General features: G+C 45.0%; 2 long non-coding RNA genes across 2 annotated transcripts; both read right to left on the bottom strand.

The window, feature by feature from the left end:
- Positions 1-1,988: 1,988 nt before the first annotated feature.
- Positions 1,989-11,787, bottom strand: LOC136169730 (uncharacterized). The gene is made up of 3 exons (XR_010663431.1): positions 4,526-11,787; positions 3,337-4,145; positions 1,989-2,798 (listed from the first exon to the last, which is right to left on the bottom strand). It is a non-coding gene; the product is annotated as an uncharacterized lncRNA (long non-coding RNA).
- Positions 11,788-14,062: 2,275 nt separating this feature from the next.
- LOC136169729 (uncharacterized) lies at positions 14,063-21,932 on the bottom strand. The gene is made up of 3 exons (XR_010663430.1): positions 20,921-21,932; positions 17,925-20,793; positions 14,063-17,885 (listed from the first exon to the last, which is right to left on the bottom strand). It is a non-coding gene; the product is annotated as an uncharacterized lncRNA (long non-coding RNA).
- Between the last annotated feature and the right edge of the window lie 432 nt (positions 21,933-22,364).

Here is a 22,364-nt window from a genome sequence, read left to right as displayed (position 1 = left end):
GCTCTCGAGTGGTAGACCAGCTGTGGGGCCCCCACCAGTCTCTTCCACTTCAGATCCCTCTCTTCACCCAGACATGGCAGCTTTGGGTTCTCACAGACCTGAGTTCAAATCCCACTACAGTTTCCCTGGTGGCTCAGTGGTAAATGTGCCATTGCAGGAGATGCTGGAGACAAGGGTTTGATCCCTGGGTTGGGAAGACACCCTGGAGAAGAGAATGGCAATCCACTCCAGTATTCTTGCCTGGAGAATTCCCTGGACAGAGGAGCCTGGCAGTACAGTCACAGAGGGTCACAGAGGATCAGACATGATTGACCATGCACGCACACATGCAAATTAAGCAATGTTAGCCCTGATTTTCTCAGCAACCCTGCAAGGCAGGTATCACTAACTCCATTTTAGAAATGGGGAACCTGACTCTCACAGGCTAGGTTGGACTCAGAGACCTAGGTTCTTTTTGCCATGTGTTGGCTCCCCTCTGGCATTAACTCTGGTGCCTGTGTGCCTTTGCTCATGCATGCGCATAAGCCTGTCAGCCCCCACCAGGCTGATCTGTCCAAGTGCAGCAGGTCCCAGTTTCTTTTTGCCCTTGCGGCTGCCAAGCTTCAGATAGATGGGCACCTTGGTGGACATGGAGACCTCACCACCCAGGCCTGGACAGTCTGCTCGTGGGATCATGGCTTTCTCTGTCTCCTCTCACCACTCTCAAGAAACACCATCTCCAAAGAGGGATCTTCTGTCCCCAGAACTTGCCAAGGGGCTGAGGCACTGCAGGTGATGAGCAAAGCAGCCACTGCTCTCATTCAGGAGGCCCAAGCCAAGGCCCTTTATTAAGGAGTTCTTTTAACCAAGGCTGGCTGGCCCGCACCCTTCTCTGTTTCCTAGTCCTGCCCCCCATCCCTCCCCCCACCCCACCCCAGGCTTGTAGCCTGTGTCTCCCTCAGGTTTGTCTAGGTGTGGGAGCCCAGCTTCCTGGGAGGAACTGTCCCATCATGTGACCGGAGTTGGGCTGAGAAGACCTATGGGGGCCTGGTGTTCAAACTGGGCTCCGAGAGCCCTGTGTCCCAGGCCAACTTGGCATGCCTCCCTTCCTGCTTCCAGCTGTTCTTTGTGGGATGCGTGTTGTTATCGGGAGAGATTATTGCAGTGATGGGCAGGGGCTCCCTCAGGAATCACAGGGTTTGACTGTGGCAGGCAGGCAGCCCAGGCAGCCCTGTTCCAAGGTGCAGACTGTCAGCATCAGGTCCAGCAAAATGGGTTGTGATCCTCTTGACTTGGAAGGTGGGAAGGGAAGCTGGCCAAAGTTAAGGGAGGGGCAGAGGGAAACTCAGAGGCTGAGAGACGAGACACCCACTGTCAGCTTGTGTGGGGCCTTGTCTAGGACCGCAGCCGCCCCTGTTGGGTCCTGAGCTGGGGTCTCCTGGGGTCCTGCCTCCAGTCCCAGGTGCCTGGAGAGTGCAGGCTCAGGGCCACTCAGGCTCCTCTTGCATTTTTTGCAACAAGGCCTGCTTGTTGGCCTCTATTCCCTCTCCCCAGAGCCACTCCACAACCTGCCCACTTTGGCCAGGCCTCTTCCTTTTAGACTTTGTCCGCCCAGCCCTTCCTGGTCCTCAGAGGCAGAGAGGAAGGCAGTGGTGAGTTGATCCCAGGAGTCCTGGGTGGACAAGGCCAGGTGGGGAGAACACCCTGTTAAGTGTGGCCTCTAGATGGGCGCCCTAGCCTTGGGCTTTGCAGCCCCTAAGCTGTCCTCCCCTTCCTATGTCCATCCACCACGTGTGGCCCGGGTGGAGGGGGGTTGCAACCTGTAGAGCCCTTGAGCTCCAGCCACCTTCTGCATCTGCTCATCTCATTCAGGCCCCTCCAGGGGGTGAGAGGCTGAGCGGGGCTGGAGGGCTCCTGGGAGAGGCCCTGGGTGCCCCACCCCAACACCTATCCTTGGGGACCATGATGCCTGATGGGGCGGGAAGGGCCTGGAGTGTGGAGCTGGAAAGAAGCAGGGACACTGCAGGGACTCGAACCCCGGCCCAGCAGTGCCAGGCGTGCCACCACCAGCGCCTTTTGCTTTTTCCTGCTCATTTTCTCACAGACTCAAAGGTGAAAAGCAAAACCTGGACGCGGCCATGAGCTGCGTCCAGGAAAAGAAACACCTGCGGCGGCTCCGTGCCCCCCACCCCCCAGGCTCACTCCTTGCCGGACACCTCTTTCACAGACACAGCCAGGGGACATGCGTCCCCCTCAGCTTCACAGAGATATGTCTCCAGTCGTGCTGCGCTGCACAGCCACGGGAGCGCGTGACATCCGACGGGCAGACCCACCCACGAGTCACAGTCCTGATGCTTCTAGGACAGTGCCAGCAGTGACAGGATGTGTATGGGTACAGAAACCTCCGAGACCCTGAGACACTTGAGAGGTCACCTCTGCATGATAGGGCTGGGATGGGTGAGGGGAAAGGAATTTTACTTTTGTTTCATAGCTTTTCCATGGCTTGAATTTTTAACTCTATGCAGATTACTTTTATAATCAAAGCCAAAAATCTTAGATCTTTCATCACAACAGGAAATCTAAGAGCCAGGGGAAACTTTGAACACGCTGGCCTAGCACCAATGCCAATGGTCCTGCAGGTCTGCTGTGCCCTGTCTGCCTGGGGTCAGAGACATGCCCGCCTCCTCGCCTGCTGTCCTCCGTCTCAGCCATCGTCAGCTGTGGAATCCCTCCTGGGAACTGCCTTGACTGGAAGACGAAGTCGGAAGCACAGGGTCCCCACCGGTCTCGCCTCTCACCGACTCAGCGGGGCCTGTGTTCTGGGGCCCAGAGGTACAAGGGGCTCACTGTGGACCCTGGCCAGTACCTGCCCCCAGCTCTCCCTCCCAGCCCCCTGCTCTCAGCACCCACTGCTCCCAGGCCAGGCTCTGCCTCCCCTGGGCCCACGACCGGTCCAGTGGGTGCACCCCTCCCAGCTCTGTAATTTTCATCCAGAAGTTCTGCCTGGCCTCTCCCAGGGGGAAGGCTCATGGACCCCTGCTGTCAGCCCCAAGGAGCTCAGAAGCCCCTTCCTTGCCAAAGTCCAGATGAAAGGCTGAGAAACTCAGAGGACTGAAACCTGCGCAGGGCCACACCACACATTAGGCTGAGAAGTGTGAGCAGGGCCGACCCCATTCTCACACATCCCTCACCCTAAGGTCTAGGGCCCACTGGGTGGGCTCAAAGCCAAGCCTGTGGGCCGAGCCTCCATCCCCTCACCCACATCCCTCATGTCCCTGTCCCTCTTTTTAGCCCATCTCCCCTCACAGCCTTCCTTCAGCTTCACCCCCCAAACACGCAACAAAAGGCAGCACTTACTTATTGCAGCAGGAGAGAGAGACGTGCATGGCCATCTAAGTCCCAACCTGATGATGAAGCAACAAAGCTCTGACCTTAAAAGGCCCCAAAAACGGGGGTAGTCAAAACACACTGCAAGATGAGCAAAGAGTTAATTTGACACGTTAGTGACAAGGCCCTTACTGCTTGTACTTTGGGAAACCCAGAGGGTGATCTACACAGGGAAACATGCCACTGGCTAAAAGGGTGAAAATTAAAGTGGCTTCAAGAAACCACCACACACTCATAGTCAATGAGCAAATATAAGCGCATCACTGGCCACTGAGAACCATCTGGAGGGCACAGGGCAGTGAGCGAGGAGGACTAGGCAAGTGCTTCTTCCCTTTGGCCAGTGGGGAATACAAGGCCATGAGGAATTTGCCCAAAGACGTTTGTGACAGTCATCTGTCATCACAGAATGCTGGACCCCAGTTGCTATGGCCCACAAGGCAGCAGTGACAGTCTCCCACCTGGAATGCCCAGGGGGCCTCAATTAGAACAGGTGCATGGTTTCAGCAGGGTAACTGTGCCCACAAAATAACCTGAAGTGGAAAAAACAAAGAGCTACCAATTTAACGATGTAAAATGAACAACATACATAGGCAGAAAGACGTAAAAATAGTTTCAAATTTCAGTTGAAAATAACTCTCCACACGTAGTTCAGTCAAATGCAAATGAGACATGGCCAGGCGGGGGGTGGGGTGGGATGAAGGGCTGCCCTGTCTACATCAGACAAAGTGAATTCCAAGCAGGCAGCAGTCAAACAGGCAGATCTTGATGTTCGAATGATGCTGCAGCAAAACACAGAGAACAGAGCTGCTGAGTCATCTTGGGGGGAGCGGGGAGAACCAGAAGAGGTGCTGAGAATGTAACCACACTCCTCAGCTACAAAAGACATAGTGGATTTGGACCAGACCAAAAAACACGCAAAGGGACTGATCCGGAATGTTGAACATATCAGAGAATACCTTCTTGAGTGCCGTGGAACATTTATAAAAATAAATAATACTTTCAGCAATGAACAAAGGGAGCCATAGATTCAAAAAAGCACTAGTGTTTAGAACTACTTCTGGTCACTTCTCCAAGTAACCGTTCAGTAAACCAGAGACTGATTACCATAGTTTTAAAAAAAAAAGTGTACCATGAAGGCAGGGCCAGTCATTGTGTTTACCTGTGTTCCTGGGGACCAGCTCAGGGTCTGGCCATGGAGATGAGCGTTAGAAGTCAAAACTCGAAGGAGGCGACAGCAGTTCACTGCTTCTCTTTGCTGAATTCCCTCTCCATGTGTCTGCCAGGCCCCAGGCACCAACTGGCATAGGTACGTCCTCCTGGGTGGCATCAGTAGCCTCTCTTAGACAGGCCCCACACCTCAGTAGTTGAGGACCCTGTCCAAGGTCACAGGGATGACAGAGCCGCAGGGCTGGAGCAGGACCTCAGGCCACAGCCACCCTGTGCCATTCTCCACCTCTTTCTTTCCGTTGTTAAAAGTATGTGAATCTGAACATGAATGAATGAGGTATGCAAGGCTCTAGAAAGAAAGTAACAGAACAAAATCCAAGGAAAGCCAGAGAGAAGAATGAAATAAAAGCAGAAATTTATGAATTACAAAATGAAAGCAGTAGAACTACTTATTTTATCTAAAGTTGCTTCTTCAAAAAGGACAATAAAATAGAGTTCTTAAAAGACTAACCAAAAAAACAAGGAAAAAAAAAAACCAGCAATAAGAACATAGTGAAGGACTTCCCTGGTGGTCCAGTGGTTTGGAGTCCACCTGCAGGGCACACAGGTGTGATCCCTGGTCCAGGAAGATTCCACATGCCACAGGACAACTCAGCCTGTGCTCCACAACTACTGAGCTTGCCCTAGAGCTGGTGTTCCATGACAAGAGAAGTCACCAACAATGAGGATTCTGTGCATGGCAACTAGAGTAGCCCTTGCTTACCACAACTAGAGACAGCCCGTGCACAACAACGGAGACTCAGCACAGTCAACAATACATTGATTTAAAACAAAGAACAAAGTGAAGAAAACTCATAAGGATATTAAAATGTAAATAAAATAAAATGTAAAAGGGTATTGCACACTAATACATAGGAACGTAATTTTTTTAGAAAATAAACCTGAAAAGTTTGTGATCAGATAGAAATGTTGACTAGTCCAGTTGACTCAGTTTTCAAAGAACCACTCAACCTCCAGAAAGAAGTGGCAGAACACCCCACACTGTGCGAGAAGGCTGGGAACTTTCCATCATTTCTGTCAGAACGGACAGGGTGGCACCACCACTCACCTCCCAGCACCCGCACCACATGTACACCTCACTTCAGCTTCACAACATGCACACCTCACTTCAGCTTCACACCGTTGGAGAGCAATGCACTGTTCTTCTACCCATTCTGAGGAAATTGGCTTTAAGAATTTAAGGAATTTGGCCAAAAGCATATGCTGATAAGCAGCAAAGTAGGGAACAGGGAGGGACCAGCTGTCAGGGCTGAGCTCAAACCACTTGCCCTGAAGTTATGTCTACCTTTCCTGAGATCCTGACACCTGCTTGCCTGGCAAGGCCCCAAGTCTAAGTCGACCCTCTGGTTCATTTCTGTCAACAAAATAGAGCTCCAGGCCTGGAAAAGTTTCAGAAGTCATAGGAGGGCTTACTATCCCACTAATTCTTAATCATTAGAAAATGAAAGGAGAAAAACCTGATGCTCCATATCAAAAGATGCAGAAAAGATGTTAATAAATCCCTATCACTGATTTAAAAAAAAAAAAAACAAGCTTCCTCATAATCTACTAACAAATGATCCCGGTGCATCTAGCAGTGAGCCCACTGACATCATTATGGAGGGATAGCGCTCCTCATTCACTTACTTCTCATTTAAGGTTCGCACTCTTTCCTCTCCAAACACTTGTGGTCTCACAGGAGATACTTTTCCCAAACCTTAATTCACACATCTTTTTGCCACATCTGAATACAGCAGTTCTATTCCCCCCACCTTAAATCAACGAACTTTTAAAATATAACTTATTTCAAAAGACAGTATCAAGAAAGTAAGAGTAGAGTTGCAATCCAAAGAATGGGAGAAAACATGAGGAAATCATATATCAGATAAGAGTATTGCTTCCAGAATATATAAAGAACTCACAGCTCAATGAGAAGACAAATACCCAATTAAAAAAATGGCAAAGGATCAGTATAGACACTTCCTTACAGAAGATACACACATGACTAACAAGCACATTTCAGTCATCACAGAAAGGCAAATCAAAATTATGAGATACCACCATTGTGTTCACTTGGATGGCTACAACCAAAAAGGTAAGAACAAGTGTTGGCAAGAATGTGGAAAAACTGGAACCCTCATAAATAACTGATGCGAATGTAAAACAGCACAGCTCCACTGAGAAACACTTTGGTTAAACATAGAGTTGTTGCATGAACCAGTAGTTCCACTCCTAGGTATATACCAGAGAACTTAAAACTTGTGTTTGTACAAGAACTTATACACAAATGTTCACAGAAGCATTACTTCTAATTGCAAAAATAGTGGAACAATTCAAATGTCCAACTGATGAGTGGATAAACAAATATGGTATATCCATACCATGAAATATTACTTAGCCACAAAAAATATTGCATGCCACAACATGAATGAACCTTGAAAACACCATGCTAAATAAGACATAAAACGACAAACATCGTATGATTCCACTTACACAAGGTATCAAGAAAAGGCAAATTCACAGAGTATAACAAAGGAACTAGGGCTGGGGGGCCGGGGTTGGAAGATGGGAAATTGTAGGGGTAGAGAGCTTCTATGTGAGATAATGAAAAGTTCTGGAAATGGATAATGGAAATGGAACATTAGTGTATGTGAACTAATGTGAACACACAGCGCATTCACAACATACTGAACATACTAAAACCCACTTAATCATACACCTTGAAAGCATGAATTTTATGATACTGTGAATATTTCAGTTAAAAAACGAAACTTTGTATCACCACAAGTGGAAAACAAGGAATTTTCAAGTACATGTTAAAAAAAAAACATAAACATTGAAATTTAAAATGTATATCAGATCACCCCAACTCTCTTGAGGACCACCAGCAGAACAATCACTCCCTTGGGCAACTTGGTGTGGGCGCCTGCGCTGCCTCCTCCATTTGCTAATGGGTGGGTCAGAAGGGAACAGGATCACAATGTAATTATAGCCAATGCAAACAAGACAGGAGAGAAGCATGGAAAACAGAATAAATCATATGGATAATATAATGATTAAAGGTGACGTTAGTTACTTGGAAACCACTTTGAACAGTGCTCGCTCCATGGCAGGCCAGCACCAAGCACAAAGCTTACACTGCTCCCATTAGTCCTCATCCCACTTCTTTATAATATGATTATCACTCCCCTCCCTGTACAGATGGGAAAACCGAGGCTGAGAGATGGTCACACAGAAATGAGGCAGGCCCAGCATGAAAGTAGGGTCATCTAACTTGAACATCCACACTTTTAGCCAAGATGCTATACTGCATCTCAACTGGCTCTAGTAATGAAGTTCAATGTGTTTATTTATAAAATACAGAAAACCAGTCTTACCATATGCTACCATAGTCACAAATTTTAATAGAAAAATGTATCAAACCACAATACAGGATGCTTCTAGGAACATACTTCATAAACGTGCTTAATTTGAATGAAGTCTAAAATTCCCAAGAGACGTGAAAATCATCCTATCCTGAATTAACAGGGAGGCCAGTTCCTAAACGGGAAGTTTCAGTAACATGTATATAAATGCAATTCAACGCCAATAAAATCCAAATACTTGAAAAAAGAATGGTCCTGTATTACTTATATTAAATCAGGTATTATAAAGCTAAATACTTAAAACATTGGGTTGGCACAAGGAAAGACATTAGTGGAGCAGACTGAAGAGTTCATGAACAGATTCAAAGTATTTAGCCCATAATTAACAAGTCAGTAGAGAGAGCAATTCCTTAGTAAAGGTGTGGGAAAATTTGTTAACCATTTTTAAAGATCTAAATTAGATTCTTACCTCATACTGTACACCAAAATTTCTAGATGGAGTAAAACGTTAAATGTCAAAAATGATACCACAAACGAACCAGAAAAATGACTTCTGGTCAGTGGTTATGACTCTGCATTTCCACCGCAGGGGTCTGGATTCGAACTAAGATCCCACAGGCTGTGCAGCGACACCAAAGTACATAACCTTAATGATAAAATCAGATTTGATTACAAAATTTAAAATCAACAGCAAGATCCAAGATGTAAACTTAAAAAGCAAATTAAATACTTGAAAAACATTTTGTAGTTATCTACAGTAAATGTCCTCAATGTAAAAAAGGATTCTTAGGAAGCAATGAAAATAAAAGTGAAGCACAAAGCAGATGTAGAGATCAACTAACAAACACAGATAGTGTATATTCAGCCCCACACAGTCAAAATGTGCAAATTAAAACACTAAGACACTGCTTAAACTGCCAATCAGCCAAGAAAAAGGGCAGGGCCAGGCTGAGGTGTGCTGACCTTTCAGGAAGGCACTCAGAAACGTGAGACCAAAGCCTTCACACTGGCCATGCCCACTGAGCCAGTTATGTCACCAGTAAGAAATTCCCCTAAGGAAACAGATTTCTGCACAACGATATCTTCCAAGACAAAAGCATCCTGGTGTATTTCAACAGCAAATGAGAAAAAATCATAATCAGAAAACAGAATTGTGTTTGGTTTAAAACCAAACACGTACACATTACCTCTGAAGAGACGCAGGCCACCACTGACGCACAGGTGAAATAGTAAAATAACTGAAGGGAAAGCCTGCTGTCTCATCTCCAGTCACCTTCAGTTCGCCCCAGTATAGACACCGCAAGTCTGGTACAGGAGGGGTGGGTCAACACTGAGGAAGGGCTGGGCTGGGAGGATGGTCCGTGAGGGGACAAACAGGCCACCGAGGCAGACCCCAAGTCAACGCTGTGTGCCAGACAGGACAATGTGTATGTGGGTGGTGGCCTTGGGACACTAAAGCAATGGTAAATTCGAGTTTGTGTAACCACTCTGACTGATAAGGCAGAAAAGCATGCAAAGACATTTTGTAAACAGTCTGTCAGGTGTGGACAGCAGAAAAAGGCAGTTCAGGGTCCGGCGCTGCTTACCAGGACAGGATTCCCCTTAGACATTCTGGGTACACAGATCATCCTAGCTGAGAGGAGTCAGCCACACAGGGACAGAGGTTCAGAATCCAAACCCTCCAGCTGAACTCCCTTCCTAGGAGGTGACCTCCTGGAATATGCCCAATTCATTCTTCACGTTGAGTCTGTAGAAAGGTATTGGCATTGTTGGCAGTATCTTTTGGAGTATTTCATCTGTAAAGTCCACTGAACAGGACATTTCATTGTCAGTTCAATAGTGACAAGTAAAAACATGGAAGTGCTGTGATGTGGGTGGTCATGAGGATGCGGGTTGGGGGCTCTCTTGAAGCAGGTTAGGATGCCCAGACACACAATACGAAAATGGCTAAAATGACCATACAAGTGTACGAGAGTAAACATTACAGAGTCATGAAAATATTAAAGTAATTACAGACAGACTAAGCTCAGTCTAGTGAACCACAGCTTTCCACATCCTATAGACCCAAATCAAATAACGGGAGTAAATGGGAGGACATGCCTTATCCTAGCACAGAGAGACAACAGCATGAGGACATCATACAGAAGGAAAAGTAAATATGCAAGAATCACTGGGAAAATTTGGGGGAGTGAAATAATGAGGTAGGCCTATTTTTACCACATAATGAAGCACAAAACTACAATATTTAAAACTGGAACTGAAACATGGACAGATAAATAGTGAACAGGTACATAAATCAGTAAGTCATGTAGGGATGATAGGCTGATTATCAGTCACTTATTACGACAAGATTAAGTCCAGATGGAGCTAAGATTCAAATAAAAATAAAACCTTAAAAGAACTGGGCAAAACAAGGTTTAACAAAAAAATTATCTTTGAGCTGGATTAGTCTCTCTGAACTACTCATAAAATCCAGAAGCCATAAAACAAAACACTCATAAAAAATGCTTAAATATATTTAAAACTCTTGAACACTAAAAAATCTAGAAGCATAAAATTTAAAGGTAAATGACAAACAGTATTTGCAGCACAAATGACAAAGGGTTATTAACCTCTCTAATATGTTAAGAGCTCTTCTTTACCAGCTAAGTCACAAGGGAAGCCCTAAGAGCTCTTTTTTTTTTTTGGCTCTGCTATGCCTAAGAGCTCTTAAAAATCCCTAAATACACACTCCAATAGAAATGCAAATCAAAACTGCAATGAAAGAACTGTTTTTACTTTTCATAGACAAATAACCGAGTTCAAGAACAGTGTCGGTAAAGGTGTAGGGAATGGTCAACCAGAACAGCCTTCCTGGAGTGTAAGCTGATGGCTCCCTCATGTTCGGAAAGGAACTACGGGCCAGAATTTCCCTCAAAAGAAATGTACCGCACAGATGTAGCTGCCATGCACATAAAAGCACATAGAAACTGATACTCAGTATAGATTTACCTACAGTAAAAGTTTCTGGAAACAACCTTAGTTGTTCCTCAGAAGGGGACTGGATAATTCAAACATGGACCTGCACACAGATACTGGAGTGCCCAAGACAGACAATACAGGTACACAGTGAGTTCCTCAATGCACGGTTATCTGAACCACCCACAGTGCAACATAGGGCCTGTGGTTTATCAGGACCTCACAGCAAAATACAAACAAGAACTCTCCAGAAAACTCCAGCAACTAACTGGCCACAACACCAGTCTCTACAGGAAGGGAGGCCAGGGGGTGGAGGAAAAAACATCACGGTAACTCCTATGGGGTTTGGATTTTAACATGTGCAAGTTTTACTTTGAACATTTTTTACACCTTTAAGTTGAATTAGAGGAGTCTTGGCTCTTAGGGTCAGCTTAGGTCAGAGGCAGGGCCTGGATCTGACACCGAGACAGCGGGTCACACAGTTGTCACATTGACAGAAGAGTAAGGAGGACAGTGCAGTGATCACCCCAGAAGCTGCGGGGAGAGAACAAGGCTGTGGGGACAGACCCTGAACTCGTGACCCCACGGGGAGAGTGAGAGACAGGGATCCACGCCCGTGTTCCTGGCATTGGGTGGCCTCTTTGAGGACGGCGAGCATGTACTTAAACCAGAAAGCAGCCAAGGCAGTGCTGAGAAGACAGACGGAGCAGACTGTGCCCTACCCTGAATACCTCTTTCCCGAGGACAGAAATGCCTACAGACAGGGGCCAGACAGGTTTCAACAGACCAAACACATAAGGTGATTTTGCAAATGTCACAACTGCTTTTCTAGAAGAGTTTGCTTTTCAACCCGCTTAGGGGAAAAACACTAGAAAAGATTGAGGTTTGTCAGGCCTGTCTTTGTTTTGTGCTAAAAAGTCAGACACTTACCTAAATCTTCCAAGTTTTGGTCCCTTCGAGAGTTGCTGCAATGCAGAGACAAGTGGAGAACAAACCACAGGGGGACACGGAGCGTGTTTGGCTGGGCACTCTCAGCAGCCTCACGACATGAATAATTCAGAAAATTATACCTCAAGAAAATTACAAATGATTATATGTCTTGGATTCAGGCACCTCCAGCAGCTTCAAGCCCACAAATGTAAACCCACAGATGACAAGAGTCCATTGTACCCATTAAAGTCTCAGTGGGTCACTGTGAATACCTGACAGATCAAAGACAGCAACTGGCAAAAATTTCAGAGCTTGCTATTCAGACCGTCAAAGAGGATATGGACATATACACTTATACTCAGCCAAGAGAATTTGTACACCTACTCTGGAGAACAGGGCAGAATTGAGTATACAATGTCTGACACTTTGGTACCTACTCTGAGAAACATTCATGTGTATGCACACAGGGTGTGTAGGACAATGATCACATAGCATCCAAAAGGACTGGAAATCGCGTAAATATCCACCAGTAGCAGATGGTCTAAATAACTCATGGAACATCCAAGGACAGGACTAGTACCCAGCAGCTTAATACAAGGCTGGCAGTTCAACACATACTCAAGGGAATCTCCCTACTTCTGCCAAATGAAAAAAGCAAGTCAATGATGATATGTGGTATAAAAGTACAGTATTTTCCCACTTATATAGGTTTTTTAAATATTAAATGTAGATAAAAATGTATAGAAAAAAGTCTAGCAGGAAACAGCACTCAAGGTGGGGTTGGTTGGGGTGGGGGGGAGGTGTATTGGTAGTGACAACCTAGTCAGTCAAGCTTTAATTCTGTATAAGAGAGCATCCATCCACCACTTATCCAATTACACTGACCAGAATAAAAAACGGGAAAAATGGAATCATTAACTGTGTCCGTATCACATGAGAGACTCCAAACCAACTACACACAAGGTAAAGGATGAATCTCAAAATCATTAAACAAGAAAAATTCCAGAAGCTTATATGCTTTTTCTATAAAGTTAAAAACTACTAAAATGAAATTTATAGTTCATTTAAGTAAGTTTTTTTCTTTTTCCAGTTATATGAGAAAAGAATAAGTAAAAGAGAAACTTAGTATTCAGGATCATAACTACTTTGGCTTAGAGGGAGGCAGGAAGGGAAACAACCAGAACCACATAGGTGGCAAAAGTTACTGTCTAAAAGTCCAGTTTATACACTAGAAGATTCAAAAATGTTTGCCACAGTATTAAAACATCAAGGAACCAAATAAAAGACAGCCATGTTTTATGACTTGAAGCAAAGATTAATCCAGTTCTGTGTGCTCAAGTTCCAACAAAGAGAAGGAATATTCTTCTTGCCTTAAGGAGTATCACATCTTCCACTTACTAGATTTTATAATGAACACTAAGTTATTAAAATCCAAAGCATTTGATTAGAAACAACAAAAACTAGAGACTAAAAATTTGAGTAGATTCAGATAATTACAAAAAGCTAATATTGACAGACCTGGAACAAAAGAGTGATGACAGTATTTACTTGAAGTCTGACAATTCAACTTTATCAGTGTAATTAGTTTAGATACACCAAGTAGGCTGGATACATAAATCCTTAAATGGAGAAGAGCATTTACTGTAAGGTGGGAGTACATACATGTTTAACTACTAAAGAAAAAGTAATCAGAAGCAAACCCAACAGTCTTATTAGTTATTATTATTAGTCTTATTACATCAATCTTTAAAATGTCTTTGTATAATATTTCTAAGCACAATAAACGGAAAAAATGAGAGTAAGTTTGAAAATCATTGGCAAAAGCTTCCCTTCCCAACTATACAAGGAATTCATGACCTTCACAAAAATCAATATAGAAATTTTATATGGTAAATGGTCAAGGAAAAATACAGATGGTAAATCAAGTGGTAAAATAGACTAAACAGTAATTACAGAAATACAGGCTGACTACTTAAGTACTTTTTAAATAAAGTAGCAATACTTTATAACAATCGACATGGCAACAGTTTCTTGGACATGACACCAAAAGCAGAAGTAACAAAAGTAAAAACAGATAAATTGAATTACATCAAAATTGGAAACTTCTGTGCATCAAAACACAACAGTGAAAAGGCAACCTATGAAATATAAAAACATATTTGTAAACCATGTATCTGATAAGGGGTTAATATCCAGAATATGTAAATAACTTCCATAAATCAACAACAAAAAACAAATAAACCCTTTTTTAAATGGGCAAAAGTGAAAAGACATTTCTCCAAAGATACAGAATTGGCCAAACAGCATATGAAAAGATCCTCAACACCACTATTAGGGAAGTGTAAATCAAAATGACAATGAAATATCACTCACACCCATTAAGATGGCTACACTAAAAACAAGTGTTGGTGAGGATATGAAATCTTTTAAATTGTCCATAGGAGTATAAAATGGTGCAGCTGCTACAGTAGATAGTATGAAAATTCTCCCAAAATTTAAAATCCTATGAGGCAACAATACCCCTTCTGGGTATGTATCCAAAAGAATTGAAAGCAGTGTCTCAAAAAGGCATTTGTACACCCATGTTCACAACAAAATTATTCACAACTTAAAAGTAGAAGCAACCCAATGTTCAAGGATGAGATGTTCAATAGATATGTACAGTGGATCAACAAATTGTGATGTATCTAAACAATGGAATAGTTTTCTAAAAAGGAAAAAAATCTTGACACATGGTACAATATGGATGAACCTAGTGGACATTATGCTACATAAAATAAGCCAGTCACTAAACGCAAGTATTGTATGATTCCACTTAACATGAGGCACCCAGAGTTCTCAAACTCATAGAAACAGAAGCAGAATGGTGGTTGCCCAGGGTTAGGGAGAAGAGAATGAGTTTAATGGGTACAGAGTTTCAATTTTGCCAAATGAGAAAGTTCTGGAGATTATCTAACGCTACTCAACTGTACAGTAGAATGGTTAAGATGGTGAAATACTTGTTACCCATATTTTACCACTCATTTTTTAGAAAGTAACAATAAAATAAATAGTAGCAATAAAATAGAAAAACCTGATGCTAGCAATTATGAAGGGAAATGGATATTCTCACAAGAGGAAGTGTAAGGTATCTGGAGAGTATCTAAAAGTCTGTGACAAAAGTTAGAAAACCATGCATGTTCAGTGACCAGGCTGTGCCACCCTAGAAAACAGATATGTATATACATATATACATTTTTTTCTACCAATACATATTTACATATTTTCACAAATCTTAGAACTTAAGAAACTAGCTCAACGTCTTATAGCATATGCACAATAGGATAAAGTAATACAACTGTTCGTTCATGGTATTTTCTTGAGGTCCGGAACCCCTTCAGCAAGCTTATGCTTTCCATGGAAAAACAGTTTCAGAGCACTCACAGGCTTCTAGAAGAGTCCTCCATGGGATTTCTGTGGCAGAATTAATACCCCTGAGAAAAAGCACTTCCAACACATTTGTGGACTCTGGTGATACAGGGAAATCTGCATGGAAACAAACTTAAGGTGGAAAACCAGAGCAGTCCAGAACATGCACACGGATTACACTACATGAAAGGCCCAGAGAAGGTGGGTAACTAGCGGGAACCAGAAGGAAGAGGCTGGACCTGAGGCTGACCACGAAGGAGGCGAAGGAATCACCATACGCACTCAGTGAGGAGTGACCATGTGCCAAATACAGACATCCACTCCCCCACCTCACACAGGAGGAAAACCAGCCCCGCGAGGCTCAGAAACTGCTCCTCAAAAAGCTCCCGTCAGGAGTAGATCCGCATGTCTGTCTGCACCTGAACCACCCCCACCCGGGGTGCCAGTTGGGCTCAGTTAACACAACAGCCGCCTGCCCCTCACGTCTTCAGTGAGCCGTCCAGTTGTGACAAGGCTCCCAGTTGACAGCACTCTCTGCCACTCCATCATCCGGCCACAGGGAAGCAGCAAGCCCGAGTGCTCTGGGCAGGCACCAGGCCTCCCCTTATATAAACACACACACACCCAGCCCTGAAGCTAATAAACTCCAGTTTGATTGAATGTTTAATTGTAAAAAAAAATGAAACCACACAACTGTTACAAAGTAACAGATTAATACTTAACATCCTTTGGGGCTGGGGGAGATTTAAACATAACACAAGTACAGAAACCACATGAACAGTGACCGACTCAGAAAAACTAACTTTTGTATGATTGAAAAACAAATGAAAAGGCAATCTACAAACTGGAAAATATTTGCATCAAACAGAATGAAGCATTATAAATACCTAAGTGCTTTTACAAAACAATAGAAAAATGAGCCATTTCGAAGTAGGAAGTCACACATGGATGAACATACAACACTGCAGATGTCGAAACACACAGATGTTCAGTGTCACTAGCAGGGCTCACCACACACAAAAAGACTGCCTGGATCCAAAAGGGAAGCAAAGGTTTTTAGTGTGAAACCACCTCGTTTGAGAAAAAGTGGGGACAGCAAGGTTTACCTCAAGACTGAGGAAGCTATTTACAAAACCCCTCCCATGTTGCAATTTAGCAACATGAACTTAGATGTAAGAAGTCTGACAAAGGCAATTCATGTGTAGAAATATATTCATGTATCCCAAAGAAATACTATCAGATATGATAAAGTTTGAGCTAGGAGGATCATTACAGCATTACTAAGAAAAATTGGAAAATAACTTACATGTCTAAATGAGTATTTAAATTGATAATAAAGTCACACAATGAACATTATGTCACCAGAAAGATGCCTAAGTGAAAAGAGCTGCACAACATAATCTACAATATAATTTCACTTTTGTGTAAAAAGATATATTATCCTATACATAGGGAAAAAAATCCTCTAAAAGCAAAGAGACCAATAACAATTGTCAGTAAGATTACTGAGGATTTTGTTTTTATCAGTTTTCTTATTTGTAAACTTTACAATAAACACCTTTTACAACATGAGAACTAACAGTTATTTAAAATAAAAGGGATGTTGATGCAGTGCTGAGGGCCCCTGGAAGGTAGAACCTTCAACAAAAGGGGTCCTACTTGGGAGACCAGTGGGTGGAAGGGGCTGGCTGCCTTCACCCAGAGGAATGTCAAGGCCACACTCCCTAAACACAGCTTTCTTATTTTTGGTTATTTTGCTACCTTCCTCTTGTCATTTCCAGACTGCATCTGTACATTTTTGCATGTTAAACATCTAAAACTTACCACAAATATCCAAAGCCTGTCTTGGCATTTCATTTACTATCAGCACTGCACAATAGCAAGTACTGGTCAAGACCAGAGGTTAACATTTCCTCCAGAAACTTAAGTACAAAGAGGTTAGCCCTGGCATAAGAGGTTCAAGGAGTCCCTTCATGGCCACAACCAGTAGGACAAACCAAGGGCAGCCAACAGAGTGAAGTGGGGGTGAGGAACCCCTTTGGTAACACAGGCCATTTCCACAGTTCTCAGGGTGTGCAGCCTGGACCCACAAAGGAGCTTCAACCAACACTTCCTCTCCGGCTGTTTCTTTTTGAAAGAACTTCCAAATTCACCTCTTGCTATTTTTATAGTCCATTACTTTTAGCTGCACCAGATCCCCATTTTCTACCTAAATGCCACAAGCCCACTCACTGAATTTCATTGTACCATCTGAGAGTTCAGAGGGAAGGCTGAATTCAGATCTATGTATGAGGATGCAAACCAATCAGCAGGGATCACCAACACCTTCAACAATACCTATGACCTATCCCACCCGTGAACAAAGGAGGGTGAAGAACAGGCAGGGCCCTGGGACAAGGCAGAGACCAGGAGGGCGTGGGTACAGCCCCCAGTGCCTGCTCTGCTCCTATATTAGGCCCACTTCAGAGTCCCTTTCCCAAGACAAACATTCACAGCCCTGTGGAGAAACCCTTCATCAGCCCACCAGTCACTAGCTAACAGTACCCAGAGGCACTCATAGCACCGATTCCAGCGTCTGCAGCAAACACGAGGGCGGAGGCCGCACCCAGCTGCTCTCCCAGCCCCCCACTGTGGCCACAGCACAGCCTGTCCCTTTCCCCTTCCCACTCCCACTCCCTTGGGCACAAAAGCCTTCTCAGCAGAGGCTGAGAAGTGGTGGTTTCTACTCCAAGTTCATTTCCTGTAAAGCAAAACCTTAGGGCCCCAATGGACAGAGTAACAGCAGCACTGCTGGGCTCTCCCCGCCCAGGACACAGGGTCAGCTTAGACACCACACACCCCCTGGATTCCAAGTTGCTGAGCACAGCCCTTCTGCGACTCTAGTAAAATGAGAAGTATGTGCTTAAACCCAAATCCCAGACACATTCCAGCCTCCCAAAGACCACAAGTATGTCAAGCATATATTACATGTCCTTTCCACTTGTTAGGCTGCTTACAGTCATCAAGAGAGATCCCCTTTTTAACAGTACCATTTGGAAATACAATTGGGTAAAATTCCAAGAAGTTAGGAAAGTCCCCCCACCCTGACAATGACCTTTGTTGGCCTGTAGTTTGTCGTCACATTTTGCACAACCACACACTCCCAGTCAGCCGGGTCCATCCCCAACTGCCACTGGGGATGCAGGCCATTTAGGACCTACCAGTTCTGTTGAGGTTACCATACCAAGCTCAATGACCTCAGTCTGGAGTAACATTAGTGAAATCTAGGCCTAAATCTACAGTACAAAGGTACATTTCACTTCATGATATACAGACAAGATCAGGGTTGAAAAAATATAGCAATACAAGTAATTCTAATGAGTTTAGAACTCAAACCTTTATTCACGCTGTAAAGGGGAAGAAAAGTGTTAGTAGTCATATACATGATGCAACAAGGACTGGTTCTTACCATACAGAGCAATATAAAAGAACCCTTTGCATATGTTTTTACAGTTTCAATTTCACAACAGCTTATTTCCCCATACACGCATGATTAATACTCTTTAAATTCCAATGACAGTAACTGTATCACATGCTCAGGTTACAGGTTAAGAACAGAACTATCACGTCAACATACTTGTAAAACATTAAAATGAGAGAACCCAGAAAAATTCCGGTCATAAGTACTGAGGATCTAAAATTCTCAAAACGAAATGGGAAAAGGGACAGGATAAAAAGTCACTGGTATTACTTTATCACAAAGGATACTTCCCTAAATTTTTACAAACATACATAATCCAGGCAAGGAACTCCCCACCCCCAGTTTTGCTCTTATTTCCCTACCCGATTTTGGTTGTTTCCCCTCTAGTACTCCTTCACTTAACACAAACATTCAAACTGAAGATGGAGTAAACTATTAACTGGAACTTTAGCAAGGGTACATAGATTGCTTGCTACCAAATATTACAGTATTTAGAGTGATCATGATTTAAGTTCTCCTTGTTACAATGAGGATGGAAAGAAAGCGCTTTGGCTATTACTACTCATTACAAAGAAAAGACGATGTTTATAAGGTAGGAAGTAATATACAAAATTCCTTTAGAAATTATTGTTTTCACTTTGCTCAAACTTTCAACTGCAAACTACCAAGCGAACAAAAATGTTACAAACCCAGAAGAGGGCATCTAAGCATCTTAAGTGCGTACCAAAATCTCAAAATACTTTAAAAGCCCACAATTTGGGTATTGAAAATCTTTTCTGAAACTAGTCCCTGAACATTGCACACCTTCAGATAACACTTAAGCAGTTTGCCAAGCAGTGAAAGATGTTTATCTGCTGATGCAAGTCCCTGACACCAATCTCTCGAGACTGATATCCAGGTTTCAGTTACCTTCAGTCTTCCCCTTCTTGTAGCAAAGCAAAACAATTTTGCTTTGGAAAAATTCTTCCCCACGCTTAGCAGTTTTAAGCATTGCAGAAACTTCAAGTAACAATTTAACTAGCATTAACAAGGCAGCATTTTCTTTGCCTTTGAGCTCTATTCCCCAGAGCTCTGCCTACCGATCTTTTCTCCAGAGAATTCCCTTCAACCCACATTCCCTACCACTCCCACCCTCTACAACCCACACCTAATCACCACCTTTTCTTCACCTCACCTTTCCCAGCATCAGGCTGTTTTCCAACCCACAACCCCTCACCTCAGGGCCCTCCCATTTGAACACTAAGATTACTCTAAAATCTAATCAAGTAAGTTAAGAAGCATATAGAGCAAGATGAACAGAAGATTACTATCAGTATCCTGACTATTCCCTTCTGGTGACAGAAGTGACCAAACTAAACCTGCTATTTATCACAATCTGGACATGACCATCTCGCGCCCTCCCACCTACCACAGCACAATGACCACGACCACCCCCCGCGACCCCCCGACTTCGCCAGTTGGTTTCATTTAAGTATTTGCCTAATGCATTTCAATCTGGAAGGCTTTCCCAACACACACATTATGTATCACACTAGAAACTCCTCCAACAAAAGCACAGGCAGGCAGGCGGGTAGATGAGGGTCACTGGGATCCATGTGCAAGCTCCATCTACAAGGCATCATCTGTGTTGTGGCATCAGCGTTAAAATGTTCTACAGCTTAAGAGTCTTCTGGAAACAAGGTTCGTAGCACACTAGTATGACAGGAGACTCAATTTAGAAGATGGCAGCATCTGAAACCTCCAACCCAGGAGACGTGCCTGCTGACATTCACGTGCCCAGAGATCGTTGCTCCCGGATCAAACACTCAAAGCAACACATCTGCTGATGGCACCGGATCCATCTGCTTGGCATTTTAAAGACTGCCCCCTCATAAGCTCATGAACACCTTAAAGGATGGCCTCCTGAATACAGGGCTTCCTGAGCAAGGCCTGGAAACATGCCACTGGAGAACTTCCTCCTCCTAAGCCTCTGGAAATTCACTCTGCAGACAGCAATTTAGGCGGGCTCTTTCCTCCAGGGTCTCCCCTCCTGCACCGCTACGACTCACACTGGCCAGGGGCTCCATTTCTCCTGGTGCCATCAGATCGCCATGATGAACACTACAGTAACAAACCACCGTCTGAGGCATTTTCGTAGCTTTCAGATGGTACCGTCGCTGCGGGCCCACCCAAGGGTGCACATTCAATCCCCACCCTCTCCACTGGCAAGCAACACCACCCCACCCACCCAGACTCTCAGCAGGGGCTGCCTCTCCTCTTCAGGGTTACCAAGATACCAACTCCGATGGCAACAACTTTCCCGGCTTACCAGATTACCAGAAGCAATGTTTTAAGTGAATGGGTAACCTCGAGAGTGTGAAGGGGAGGAAGGGGGGCAGAGTGAGCTCACAGAAGAGGTTAGCGTGGAACCTAGAGGAAAAGTCCAAAGGGGAGCACTGCCACCTGGAAAATAAAGTGAGGGTCAATTTTGTCCGCCTAGAGCCCCCGCCTGCCAGACATACCAGTAACCGCTTGGACGGGTACCTTACCTCCTCACTCACTCCCTAGACCACCCTCACACCCAGACCTGAGTTTCACCAGGCTGGGCCTGGCTGGACCCTGTCCCGGGCCGAGCCAGAATTACATACCGCCCTGGGCCAGAACTGTCAGCCCCGCGAAGCTAAGTGCAGCTTCCACCACACGAGGCCTCATCCCCAGGAGGGCTCACAACCCTTTGTCTGGAAAAAAAGGGGACTGCTGGTATTGACAAGTTCAAGTCCTGCCCTCCCTGCCCACCTGCCACCCTGCACCCCACTGCCTGCCTTCCAGCTCCTTTTCAAAGCACTGACTGACCAACTCTGCCTCCAGCTAGGGAGGCAAGAGCCTCAACCTCCTCCACCTGTCTCAGCCTTCCTCCTCCTACACAAACCAGGGGACTGGGGGCCTGCTCAGCCTACGCATGAGCAGTGCCCACCCAAAGGTCGAGTTCCCTTCTCCAGCAGACAGCTCCGACAGATAGGCCTGGAGGGTCGTCCTCCCCCTGGGTTACTGCGGGCCCTTTCAACACAGCTCTCCCCAGCACAATTTCCCCAAGATCTACTCCCCATGTCAACCTTCCTTCTCTTGGCACCCCAAGTGCCCCAACCTCATCTAACTCTGCCATCTCTCAACTGTCTCCTAAGACCCTAAACTGGCCAACTCCGCCCCCCACAACTAAACCCAGAGCCCAGGCCCTCCCTGTCGCTAACTCCTGCTGGGCAGGCCACAACTTTTGCTTTTATAGCCCTGAGCCGCGTCACTGGGGTACCGCTCAACGGGACGATTCCTCCACTGCCATCAGAAAAAAGTCCCTCCCCGACCCTGGCCAAGTAGACGACTCGGGGCGGCTCCCAGTCTCCCGGGTGTCCAGGTCTCGAACTCCCCGATTATCCCCACTCCTCTAAGCAAGTTCTTCCTGAGATCGACGACAGATCTCAAGGTCACCTTGGGGGGAGGCGGATTCCAATCGGGACGGGGGTGGGGACAGAAGTGCCCTTTTCAGCCGGTGATGGAGCCGAGGCTGGGGAGGCTCCCTGTTCCTTGAGAGGGGGGTGCGGGTGGGGAGTGGATGAGGTGGGTTGGGGCTGCTCTCTGGAAGCGAAGGGAACTGCTGGGGGTCGCCTCAGGTCACCCCCGCCCAGCAGAAGCCCGAA

Source organism: Muntiacus reevesi, chromosome 5, assembly GCF_963930625.1.
Source record: "Muntiacus reevesi chromosome 5, mMunRee1.1, whole genome shotgun sequence".
In the NCBI taxonomy this organism is placed as follows: Eukaryota; Metazoa; Chordata; class Mammalia; order Artiodactyla; family Cervidae; genus Muntiacus; species Muntiacus reevesi.
The sequence above is the reverse complement of the archived record's forward strand: the minus strand, read 5'-3'. Positions and strand labels throughout refer to the sequence as shown.